A 12,455-nucleotide genomic window follows, 5' to 3' on the forward strand; every position below is an offset into this window, starting at 1 on the left:
TGAGCACTTTTTTGTAATGTTTTTGTGTGTTATGTCCTTTTAATGGTTCATTAAAGGTTGTTTTAATTGACTTTATGTGGGATACCCTCTAGGCTGTGTGCAACACTTTTGATTTCTAACATGTCTTTTTAAGACTTTTTTTTTAGCTAATTTTGCAACGGATTTCACTTATGCACAAACAAAAACAAACAAAAAAAATGAATTAAAACCAAAATTGCAGCACAATATAAAAAAAAATTACTCATGGTAAAGTTTTTGTGATCAGTAATTTTATCATTTTGCCATTTATATTTGATCAGTAGATAACAACCCACAACTTTTTTTTTAACCCTTCAACGATCAAGATCTCCAAATTCCGCACTGTCTGGTACAGTGCATAAATGAAATACCATGAGGTTTTTAATATCAGCAGTGCCACATTTCAGCTTCCCCACTAACCTTTGCCAAAGTACAAGTGCCCTGCAAATTCTCTTCATCTATTTCATTGAGTCTGTGCAACAGCCAGCACATTCTTCAGCATTGCTTGCAGTAGACATGGTTACAGAATACTACTTGGTGATTGCAAGCCACCCTGACTCCTGTATGTGGCTGATGTTTAGTTTTCTTTTTTCAGAGGGTGCATGTGTACAAGTTATCAAGCCCATCAACATTATTTGCGTTAAATTGCTCCCTTAATTGAGGTAGTGGTGCATTGAATGAGCAGGGCATGTTCATCAAGCCTGTAATTCAGCACTGTTGCTGCAGGTAGCTCCAGGCTACTTTACTGATTGCTGTGTTGACTTTGCTTAATTGCAGGGGAGGAGCAAGGGAAGGATTGATGGGCAGCATTAAAAACAGTGGGTGGCTGGGGATTTTTTGGCATATGCACACAGATCAACAAACTGACTGTCGGTACATTGGCCATGTTAATAAATGACTTGTGCTTGCAATAAGGTTGCACAAAATAAAGCAGAAAGGTAATGTAAATGTTGCATATTTTTTTGTAAATGGGGTAGGTTTTTTTTATACATTTTGTAAATCCTGGTCATCGGTGTTTTGAATCAGTGTTTTTCCACTTTTCACATCCCTATACTTCACATCCCTATACCATCTATATGTCCGTTTTGCACTGCCATATGCCATCTACACACGTGGTCAAAATTGTCGGTACCCTTCATTTGATGACAGAAAAACCCACAATGGTCACGGAAATAACTTGAAGCTGACAAAAGTAATAATAAATCAAATATCTATGAAAATGATCAAATGAAAGTCAGACATTTTGATTTATTATTACTTTTGTCAGATTCAAGTTATTTCTGTCACCATTGTGGGTTTTTCTGTCATTAAACGAGGGGTACCAACAATTTTGACCATGTGTGTCTATGTCCGTTTTGCACATCCGTAAACCGTCTATATGTCCATTTTTCAAGTCCCTATGCCATCTATATGTCCGGTTTGCACTTCTGTATGCCATCTAAATGTCCATTTTACACATCCCTATGCCATCTATCGATCCTATTATTTCTAAACACTGTTTTTCAGTGATTCCTTTGTATCCCCATTCATATTGCACCCACACACAAATGATACACCATTTGAAAGGTAAACTTGCTCCCTTCAGCAAGAAAACAGCCAAACAAACCACACATTCACGATTTTATCACTAAATACAGTTTAAACATTAATTTTCATAAACCTGCAGAAAGACACAATGACCTGCAGGTGGCACCTCAACCGGAAAACATTTTTTGACCTCTACTTATCAAACCAATTTATTGTATTACCAATCTACATATATAAATACCTGTCTGTGTTCATCAGCTCATGAAATACATTTACATTTGACCAGCTTGCTTTTGCTGACATGGCCTGCGCCACCGACGACCAATGTGCGAAAATTTCGCACGGACCAAGGTAGTATGTCCAATTTGCAAATCCGTATACCATCTATATGTACGTTTTGCACATCCGTATGCCATCTATATGTTCGGTTTGCACATCTGTATCCCATCCATATGTCCATTTTGTATAAAGTAGAAAACTGCATTTGACCTTTCATTAACAAATTTTTCATATAAAAGACAGAGGCCACATGGGTGTACAAAATGGATATATGGATAGCATAGAGATATAAAAAACGGACACACTGAACACAATATGGATGTAAATATTTTCAGGGTGAAAACATATGATTTTGCAGACGCTCATCTGAACCCGGGCAAGTCTACGGGTCTGTGAAAATCACGGCAGGAATCGCTGTTCAATCCATGTGCTGTCCGTGATTAATACTGCAATGTGTTGGAGAAGCTTAACAGTTTTTTCTTTTCATTTGACCCTCTTCACATGTACGTTTTTCTGATGCGTGTGGTATACGTTTTTTTCACGTAGCACAGATGACAAGGGCCAATACAAGTCTATGGTTCAGTGTAAAACACGTAGTTTTATGTGTTTAACATTGCAAAGTAGAGGAGAAGCTTTGTAATTACTTTTACCATACAGGAAAAACACTGATGTCACACTAATAGCACAATGATGGCACACTAATGTTACACTGATGGCACACTAATGACATACTGATGGCACACTAATGACATACTGATGGCACACTAATGTCACACTGATGGCACACTAATGTGTTGTGAGTTCATTTTCCCCTTCGTCACTGAGGTCTGGTGAACTCCCTATTCTGGTAAAGGAAGGTAATGAGCCTGATTATCAGGCACCTGAGCTTAATGAGGATGACTGGCTGAGTGGAGTCACGGACTGGATATAAGGCTGCCGACGCCCTTCTGCCCTGCGGGTGACTTCTCTGTGGACTTCTAGGACACCAGTCTGATTCCTGCTCCTCTAAAGCTAAGTTTTCTGTTTTGCCTGTTTGCATTTTTGTTTTGTTTTTTGTTTTCCTTGCTTTTCTGTATTCTGCCATTCCCTGCTGGGGTGAGCTGAATCTCCTTTTGCCTGTAGCTCTGTCTTCAGAATATTCCTGAGTACTGACAGCTTTTTTGAAGCCTAGCGTCTTCAGGGCCTTTTTTACTGTCAGTCTGTTGGCTCTTATTTTCATAGGGTTTTTCACGGAATGCAGACAGCAGCCTTCCTGTCCTTTTCTATCTAGTTAGTTTGGGCCCCGTCTTTGCTCAGTCTATCTTTCTGTCTGTGTTAGTATTTTCATCTTGCTTCACCGTCATTAAATGTTGGGGGCTGCCTATTGCTTTGGGGTCTGCTCTGGGGCAGGTTAGATTTCCCCTTTCTTTCTTTAGGCCTATTTAATTCTCCGGCTGTGATCGAGGGGTCTGGGGCATTGTAGGAACCCCCCACGGCTACTGCTAGTTGTGTTGATAGGTTCAGGGGTCTGCAATCCGATAGCTGCCAACTTCTCTGGTTTTCTGGACTTAGCTAGCATTTCTGTTTTTGCCTCCTACGGTGACTCAATCATAACACTAATGGCATACTGATGGCACACTATTGACATACTGATGGCACACTAATAGCACACTGATGTCACACTGATGGCACACTAATAGCACACTGATGTCGCAATGATGGCATACTGATGGCACACTAATGGCACACCAATGGCACACTGTTCCAAAACACTGACATGGGCGCTGTTTTTTCCCGGTACCGGTCTTATGTGGACATGTGAAGGGGGCTTAAGTAATGTTAAAAAATAAAACACTGATGATACTCTGATCTAAAACAGTACGTTTGAGAAAAATCATGGACGTCTGAATGAGATTTTAGTGTCAGTCTGCACCTGTTCAGCCAGGACCCCTCATTTGGTTCAGTCAGGCCATGTTCCTGCATATTTCTCGCTGTATTTTTCCTGCAGGTGTCCTCATGAAAATACTCAATAACAATCTGTTCTTATTATTGTGTTTTTGCTGCTTTATCATGTGTAGGGGATTGAAGTAGAATACACCTTTAATGCCACCTCCCCTTTAAGGAGTACTAATATTATTATATTGTAAATGTTGTGCAGATATAATTTTGCTCGGTACTGCTACACTATTGTGTATTACCGCTGTTCTCATTGGTACTGCCACATTATATGTGTTACCATTCTGTATAGATTGTGTTGTATTATGTTTTGCATATTGATCTCTAAGTTTAGGGTAAGCCAGTGCATCCTTCAGGTTCAATAGTGGAGGGCACTATTAGTATAGAGTTCATAGATATGGGTAAGCATAGTTCTGTTGTGGTCCACTAGATGGGGGTATACTAGTGGGCCTTGTTAGGTTTAGTTGATAGGAAGTTCACATATAGGTTAACTGTAGGAGGAGCTGCTATGGGTTAAGTAAGTGTAGGCTATAGGAATAAGTCAGAAAGGCAAGTACGCCCGACAAGTCCATAAGGGCTCTAAGCCCAGGATGCCATAACAGTTACACAACGTTGTTTTAAGAAGAGAAGTACGGGCACAGTCAGATGGGTGCTGGATAAGACCGGAGCACCCGGGAAATTGTAGTTTATGACAGCAGCAGTAACGGAAAGGAAGAAGTGGTCCAAAAGTCGTGCAGGGTGCAGAGTGTTCACCATGTGGCAGATCTTAAATAGAGCTGAAGCTTGTACGTCCGGGGTGAAGCAGATGAACGGGATCCCCTATGTCTTGAGGTCCTACAGGAGTGAAGCTGCGGTTCTGCCAAGGGCACTACTACCCCGTAATGCGCGTGAAGATACAGAAAGCAAGAAAGGGAAAGTGCCGGGGGAATGATGTGTGGACTGTAATGTAAATGATGTGTCCAGGACCGTTGAAGAGAAAACTAAAATCGTTGAGTTGGCTTCTCAACCGGTATCTGTGTCCGTTATTTCAACCCTATACACTGGAAGCAAGTGTGCAGGAGCTGGGTCACACCACAGTGGAATCCCTTTCCGTGGACCAGTAATCCAAACAGGTACGCCGGTAGAAGCTGACCTGGCCGCCTCTTACACATGCATTTTTGTGCAGCTCATTTATGTTTTATGTGTAGGTATTTTTACATGCACATGTTTTTATGGTCTTTTTTTCCCAGTAAGATATGCCCACACAGTTTTTTTTCAAGTGGGTTTTGGAACAGATTCTCCTATTGGCTTCAAAAGGAAAATTACTTACAAATACAGATTTTTTTTTTTACAAAAAGGTTTTAAAAATCACATTAAAAAATGGAATGTTACTTATATGATCCAAAAATGATGCAACTACAGTAAAAAAAAAAACATTTCAAAAACTGCATATGACCATATGAACAACTATGTGGTTTTACAGTAGAAATGAATAAGATGATTTTTTTAGATAATTTTTCAGGGTTTTTTTTAAGTACCCTAAAAAAAGCCCCCCAAAAATACCAAATGTGTTGAAAGAAAGGTCACACATTAACATACTGTTTACAGTGTGTTTAGTACGTCTCTATTAACTTCCAGCTAATATTTGGCCAAAGTGTTTTTGCCCGAAAATATAATATTGTGGTACCATGTTAGACAGGAAAATCGATGTAAATACCTTTTATGTCCAAAAAATTACAAACAAATACACTCATTAATCAAATCTATGTAAAGAGAAAAAATTGTCTTTCTTGTCCATAGCAACCAATCAGAGCTGAGCTATCATTTCTTACACTGATCTGGTAAAGTTAAAGCCGTGCTGTGATTAGTTGCTATGGGCAACAAATACAGCTTTTCTTTTGGTTCTACAGTACATAGTGTTTAGAAGCCTGGCAAAATACTAAATGGTGTGTAATTTTTTCTTTCCCAGTATGGAAACATTAAATGGGTTTTCGGGGCTCAGTAAAGCCCAGAGGTCTGACCATGGGTGTATATGGCCCTGTATTCAGAATATGGCTGCGTGCATTTGGATTTAAGGAAATAACTAGAGAGTGACATTTTGTTTAAGGGATTTTGCAGGCTCAACTTGACTTTCTGCAGTCGCTCCAGATTGATGAATCTCAATAGTGTGCAACATGCCCACTGTCAGGATTCCCCTCTATTACCGCCTCGTAGATCATTGGGAGAAGCGGGTGAGAACATAGTTGACACGTGACTGCAGGTGTGCAAAATCACATACTTGCGGCCACAAGACTGATAATATATGGGAACCCTGACACCGTGCATGTTGCACACTGTCAGGATTTGGCAATCCACAGTCCTATAGAGTCGCTTCAGCCTAATCAGCCTTATGAATGATACAGTCATGTATGGATCCGTATTGTACCGACCTATTATGCACCACAAATGGCCTGTTATGGGCCCATATTTAACCAGCCCCATATTTGTACCATTTGGTTTTGAGACCTTTGAAGGCTCCCACTACTACCCTCCACATTGCTAGGCAGGATACCAGCTGTCATTCATGGATTATATACGGTAATATAATAATATCATCATATAGTTTCACACCACTTCAGAGCGGCCATCACTCCCATCCAGGAATTCTCCGATCCTGTCCAAAAACCCCAATTTATGAGCGGATCTTCACAAAAACCAATATGGATGCCACGTTTATGGAGCTGCTATTTATGCATTTCCCTAATATTATCTGTACAAATTACTGTAAAGTGCAGCGTAGCGCTCCAGCAGGGACATATTAACCCCCACGTGTCCTTTGCAATTTTTAGACGACTACACAATTACAGTTAATTGGAATTTGGTGTTTTGTTCGCTATAAAGGTTCCCATATTGAAATGTTGATTTTCAGGCAGCAGATCAACGCCGGCGGTATAAATGTACGCGCTGTGCGCTACGCTACAATGTGTTAGTAGTGATTGTTGATATCTGCCTTTGCATGTGATTTACCCTGCTGTGGGTATTTAATGGTTAACTCTTTGTTACTTGAGATGACGCCAACTTAAACCTATGCCTCCCTGGCAGCAGCTAAATGCGTTTTTGTTTTTTTTTTGCTTTTCTAGGTTTTGTCTATTGCAGCTGAAAACTCTCCAGTGATGACACCCTACTGGTTTTGTTTGCTCGCTGGGAACAATTGACTCACATACTGTAGTTTACCCCCGATTTTATCTGGAGGAGTCTCAGATGAAGGAGCCAGCAAATCGATACCCTACTGACCGTGTGCGTTCTGACGCCATTCCTCTGTGACTGTTCTCCCACTGCAGTGATTGAGCCTGGAATTAGGTTACATAGGTATTACAATGTTTCTTATGATCACTGGTGATTTATATCAGAGGTTCTGTAAATCCAGGGAGTCCGGGACTTTAGCCATAATACGGATATTAAAGGGGTTGTTAATGATCGGAAAACATAATCTATTTTTGCTTTATTTAATTTTTTTTTTATAGATCTTTGTCTTTATTTTACTTTTTACAGCGTTCATTGTGCTATATAAATGACTTGCCATCACAATTCTTCAGGTCAATGTGATTAGAGCAACATCAACAACAAACGTTTAAGGTTTTTTTTTTACTATTTTAGGGGTTAAAAAAATTCAGCACTCTATAGAAAAAAAAATTGTTTGTGTCACCATTTTCTGAGACCCTTAAAGGGATTGAATTTGCCTGAGGTTAAAGTCTGTACTCACTCTGTGAGACTGCAGACTTTTGAATCTTTATGGCTCGAATGATGGGATTAAGGCTACGTTCACATTAACGTTCGGGGGCTCTGCGGAGGGCCGCATACTTCCTCCTTTAAGCCCTGCCTACTTCCGCATACTTCTGCATGCATCCTGCATACCTATCTTTAACATTGGGTATGCAGGATATGCGGATGTATGCGGATGCATTGTTTTGACGTGCCCGCTGACCTCACAGGAACACAACAAGTTGCGTTTTGCGCAGACGGCGGGCATGTCAAAATGACGCATCCGCATTCATCCGCAAATATCCGCATGTCCTGCGTACCCAATGTTAAAGATAGGTATGCAGGACGCATACAGAAGTTTGCGGAAGTAGGCAGGGCTTAACAGAGGAAGTACGCAGCCCTCCACAGAGCCCCCAAACGCTAATGTGAACCCGGCACTTAGTGTTCACATCATCACAAGAATGTGATTTGGATACTTCCGGTCATGTTCCAACTAGACTTGCACAGCCTTACTCAAATCACTTGCCAGGGCCGGCCCAAACGTATAGGCAAACTAGGCGGCCGCCTAGGGCGCCGATCCAAAGGGGGCGCCAGAGAAAAAATAGAAAAAATTATAAAAAATCTTTTCAAAAGGCAAAAAGTTTTAGGGATGGAAAGAAAAGTGTACATATTTAAGGGCAAATATGACGCAAGAGAGGTTGGTTGGGTTGGCAACAATTTCGATAGAATCTGAAGTTGCTAAACAAATTAATCTCGGTGACTTAGTGTCATCCTTTTAAAAAAAAAAAAGGCAAGTAAACAAAAATTTTAATTACCTATGGTCGTTTTTGTTTTGTGTTATTGATTACTTTGTATATATTTGTCCTATACAACTTCTCAGAAGATTAAAGAGTTAGGAGAGAGTTAATTAATCATTGTTGTTGTGGTTTATTTTGCTCCTAAATTTGTATCCCAAGTTTTCATCTACTGCCAAGAATAGTAGGGGCGCAACAAAATAGTTTCGCCTAGGGCACCGTAATCTCTCGGGCCGGCTCTCTCATTTACATTGAGCAAGGCCCCGTATGTCTAGTGGGCATCTGACCGCATGTACACACGTGGTCAAAATGGTTGTTACTCCTCATTTAATGACAGAAAAGCCCACAATGGTCACAGAAATAACTTGAATCTGACAAAACTAATAATGAATCAAAAATCTATGAAAATGAACCAGTGAAAGTCAGACATTGCTTTTCAACCATGCTTCCACAGAATTTAAAAAAAATAAAACTCATGAAATAGGCCTGGACAGAAATGATGGTACCCTTAACTTAATATTTTGCTGCACAACCTTTTGAGGAAATCACTGCAATCAAACGATTCCTGTAACTGTCAATGAGACTTCTGCATCTCAACAGGTATTTTGGCCCACTCTTCAAGAACAAACTGCTCCAGTTGTCTCGTGTTTGAAGGTTGCCTTTTCCAGATGGCATGTTTCAGCTCTTTCCAAAGTTAATCAATAGGATTTAGGCAGGGTTCATAGAAGGCCACTTCAGAAGAGTCCAATGTTTTCCACTTAGCCATTCTTGGGTGTTTTAGCTGTGTGTTTTGGGTCATTATCCTGTTGCAAGACCCATGACACTTTCTGACATTTCTGTCTAGAATCCCTTGATAGTCTTGAGATTTCATTGTACCCTGCACAGATGCAGCAAAGCAGTCCAAGAACATAACAGAGTCTCCTTCATGTTTCACAGTAGGGACAGTGTTCTTTTCTTGATATGCTTCATTTTTCTGTCAGTGAACATAGAGCTGATGTGCCTTGCCAGAAAGTTCCATTTTTGTCTCATCTGTCCATAGGACATTCTCCCAGAAACTTTGTGACTTGTCAACATGTAGTTTTGCAAATTGCAGTCTGGCTTTTTTATGATTTTGTTTTCAACAATGGTGTCCTCCTTGGTTGTCTCTAAAGAAGTCCACTTTGGCTCATACAACAAAGGATGGTGCGATCTGACACTGGTGTTCCTTGAGCTTGAAATTCACCTTTAATCTGTTTAGAAGTTTTTCTGGGCTCTTTTGTTACCATTTGTATTATCCGTCTCTTTGATTTGTCATCAATTTTCCTCCTGCGGCCACGTCTGAGACAACTCTTTCCTTCTCTTCCTCTGGTCCATGTTGAGTGTGATACACACCATGTCATCAAACAGCACAGTGAGAATCTGTAGCCCTGTATACAGGCCCACTCACTGATTCCAAGATTGTAGACACCTGTGGTGCTAATTAGTGGACACACCTTTATTTAACATGTCCCTTTTATCACTTTACTTTCAGGGCTACCATCATTTCTGTCCAGAGCTATTTGTGGGTTTTTCTGTCATTAAGTGAGGGGTATCAACAATTTTGACCACGTGTGTATGCCAATAGCATACTTGCAGTCATGCAACCGCCTGCTTCCAGCACCGCAACATCCTCATAGCATGCAATGCAGACTTTAACCTTAAGGCCACATGAACACATCCAGTATTTGTTGAGTTTTTTACCCCAGAATTTGTAAGCCAAAACCAGGAGTGGGTGAAAAAGCAGAAGTGGTGCACATGTTTCTATTATGCTTTTCCTCTGACCGTTCCACTACTGGTTTTGGCTTACAAATACTGGGGTAAAAAACTCACGAAATACTCAAAGTGTGCACATGGCATTAGGCTGAAGTCACACTTACCGTATAAAAAATCGGTCCGATTTTGACGGCCGAGAATCGCGCACATGTTCCCTAAACAGTGATCCGTTTGAAATCCATTTGCAATGCGATGATGTAATTTCCTCGCATCTAGTAACAGTGTGACATCTGTATGGCATCCGTATGCAATGCGATTTTAACATGAGCTTTTACATACAGCAGTTCTCTCCATCTAAAAGCTCATGTTAAAATCGCATTGTGAAGCACAACTGTAAACATTGTTTTAATACCGAATAATCTTCAAAACATATATATATATATAGATAGATATCTATAAAAAAAAACCTGACCAGCACCTTCCAAGTGTGAATAGGTGCAAGCTGCAGTGACTACAAAACATATATGAAAAAGGCACAGCAGCACCCTGTGAATGCCAAGACATATGATGTCAATGGAAATAACAACTTCCAAACGCTCTGTCCCTCAGCAAGATGTACTTACAAAAGCGAAGGTTATTAGCGCATGATTTGGCCAATTCATGTGTGCCCGTCAACCGCGGCAAGGTGACACTTCTCTGACGGGTCCTGTCTAAACCCTTCCATATCCTACTGTATATGCCAAAGTACATCTTGACGAGGGACAGAGCTTTTGGAAGTTATTTCCATTGACATCATATGTCTTGGCATTCACAGGGTGCTGCTGTGCCTTTTTCATATTTGTTTTGTAGTCACTGCTGCTTGCACCTATTCACACTTGGAAGGTGCTGGTCAGGTTTTTTTGTATAGCTATTTATAGGGGGGGGGGTGACTCCCTCTGCCTGACACTTGCACTCCTCCCGTTAACCTGCAGGTGTTCTCAACCTGTTCTACTTGCCCATTCACTTGTAGGCTTGCAGCCCAGGAGAGACATGTTTGTCCATTATAGTAGGTTTTTTTAACCAGAAAGTGGCATATACAGTACGATATAGAAGGGTTTAGACAGGACCCGTCAGAGAAGTGTCACCTTGCCGCGGTTGACGGGCACACATGAATTGGCCAAATCATGCGCTAAGAACCTTCGCTTTTGTAAGTACATCTTGCTGAGGGACAGAGCGTTTGGAAGTTGTTAGTTCCATTGACATCATATGTCTTGGCATTCACAGGGTGCTGCTGTGCCTTTTTCATAGATAGATAGATAGATAGATAGACAGATTTAAAGCAGGCAAATGATCTGCCATGTACAGTATAGAATAGGTTAGAATAGAATAAATAGAATAGATATATACACGTAGAATAGATATATATATATATATATATATATATATACTGTTCAAAGAAATAAAGGGAACACAAACAGCCTGTTGCAAATGGAATAGTGTTCCCTTTATTTTTTGAGCGGTATATATACATATATATGTCAGTGACACACATATATCGTATATACTCGAGTATAAGCCGAGATTTTCAGTCCATTTTTTTAGGCTCTAAGTACCCCTCTCGGCTTATACTCAAGTCATTGTCCCGGGGGTCGACGGGGAGGGGGAGCATGGCTGTCAGGTAATACTCACCCCCTCCTGGCTTGGTCTCTGCAGTCTCTGTTTCTCAGATGGTCTCCGGCGCCACAGCTCTTCCTGCGTTCAGCAGTCACATGGTACCGCTCATTAAAGTAATGAATATGCGCAAATTCGTTACTTTAATGAGCGGTACCACGTGACCACTGAACACTGGAAGGAGCTGTGGCACCAGAGATGCAGGGACTACAGAGATCATGCCAGGAGGAGGTGAGTATGATGGGGAGGACGGGGGGAGCCATGCAATATTCACCTGTCCTTGTTCCACCGCTGCACGCCGCTCTGTCTTCCACCTCCTCTGGCTGTGACATTCAGGTTAGATGGCGCGATGATGTGTTTAGGCTGGGAGACTGCGCTGACATCACTGATGTTGACACCAGCAGCTTCTCATTCATTCCTCAGTGGTTTACAGCCGGGGCGGTAGCATTAGCACCGCTCCCAGTTGAAAACTATGTAACCCCCAGATATGCATTACGTCATGGGACTGTTCGTTGGACAGGTATGGTATAGTGTTGTTTTGTTTATTTTTTATTTATTACAGGAGATCGAGGGCATCGTTTTGATTAGCAGAATAAAGATGGCAAAACTGTGTATTCTTTCATTCCATTAAAATACTTTTTTTCTGCATGTGTGTGTTTATTTAACCCTTTACAAACTTTAGGATTTGTAATGTGTAGGTGTCTTATTGACACCTCTCCATTACTAAGCCAGGCTTAAGGTCACCTTACAATACAAAGGTGACATTAACCCCTTATTACAACATATGCCACAGCTACAGGG

The 12,455-nt window shown here is 40.9% G+C and overlaps 1 long non-coding RNA gene across 2 annotated transcripts in view; it reads left to right on the plus strand.

Annotated features, from left to right (window-relative positions):
- The first annotated feature begins 867 nt into the window (after positions 1 to 867).
- LOC141097876 (uncharacterized) overlaps positions 868 to 12,455 on the plus strand; it is a 63,377-nt gene continuing 51,789 nt past the window's right edge. The window contains exons 1-2 of one of the 2 annotated variants that reach the window (XR_012234071.1): positions 868 to 956; positions 6,858 to 7,086. This is a non-coding gene — a long non-coding RNA (uncharacterized lncRNA). Of the gene's footprint in view, positions 957 to 6,857; positions 7,208 to 12,455 lie in introns of those variants that run through there. The other variant, XR_012234070.1, reaches the window with a different exon arrangement.

Source organism: Dendrobates tinctorius, unplaced genomic scaffold (genome assembly GCF_039654945.1).
Source record: "Dendrobates tinctorius isolate UK_male_01 unplaced genomic scaffold, ASM3965494v1 ptg000010l, whole genome shotgun sequence".
Classification (NCBI taxonomy): domain Eukaryota; kingdom Metazoa; phylum Chordata; class Amphibia; order Anura; family Dendrobatidae; genus Dendrobates; species Dendrobates tinctorius.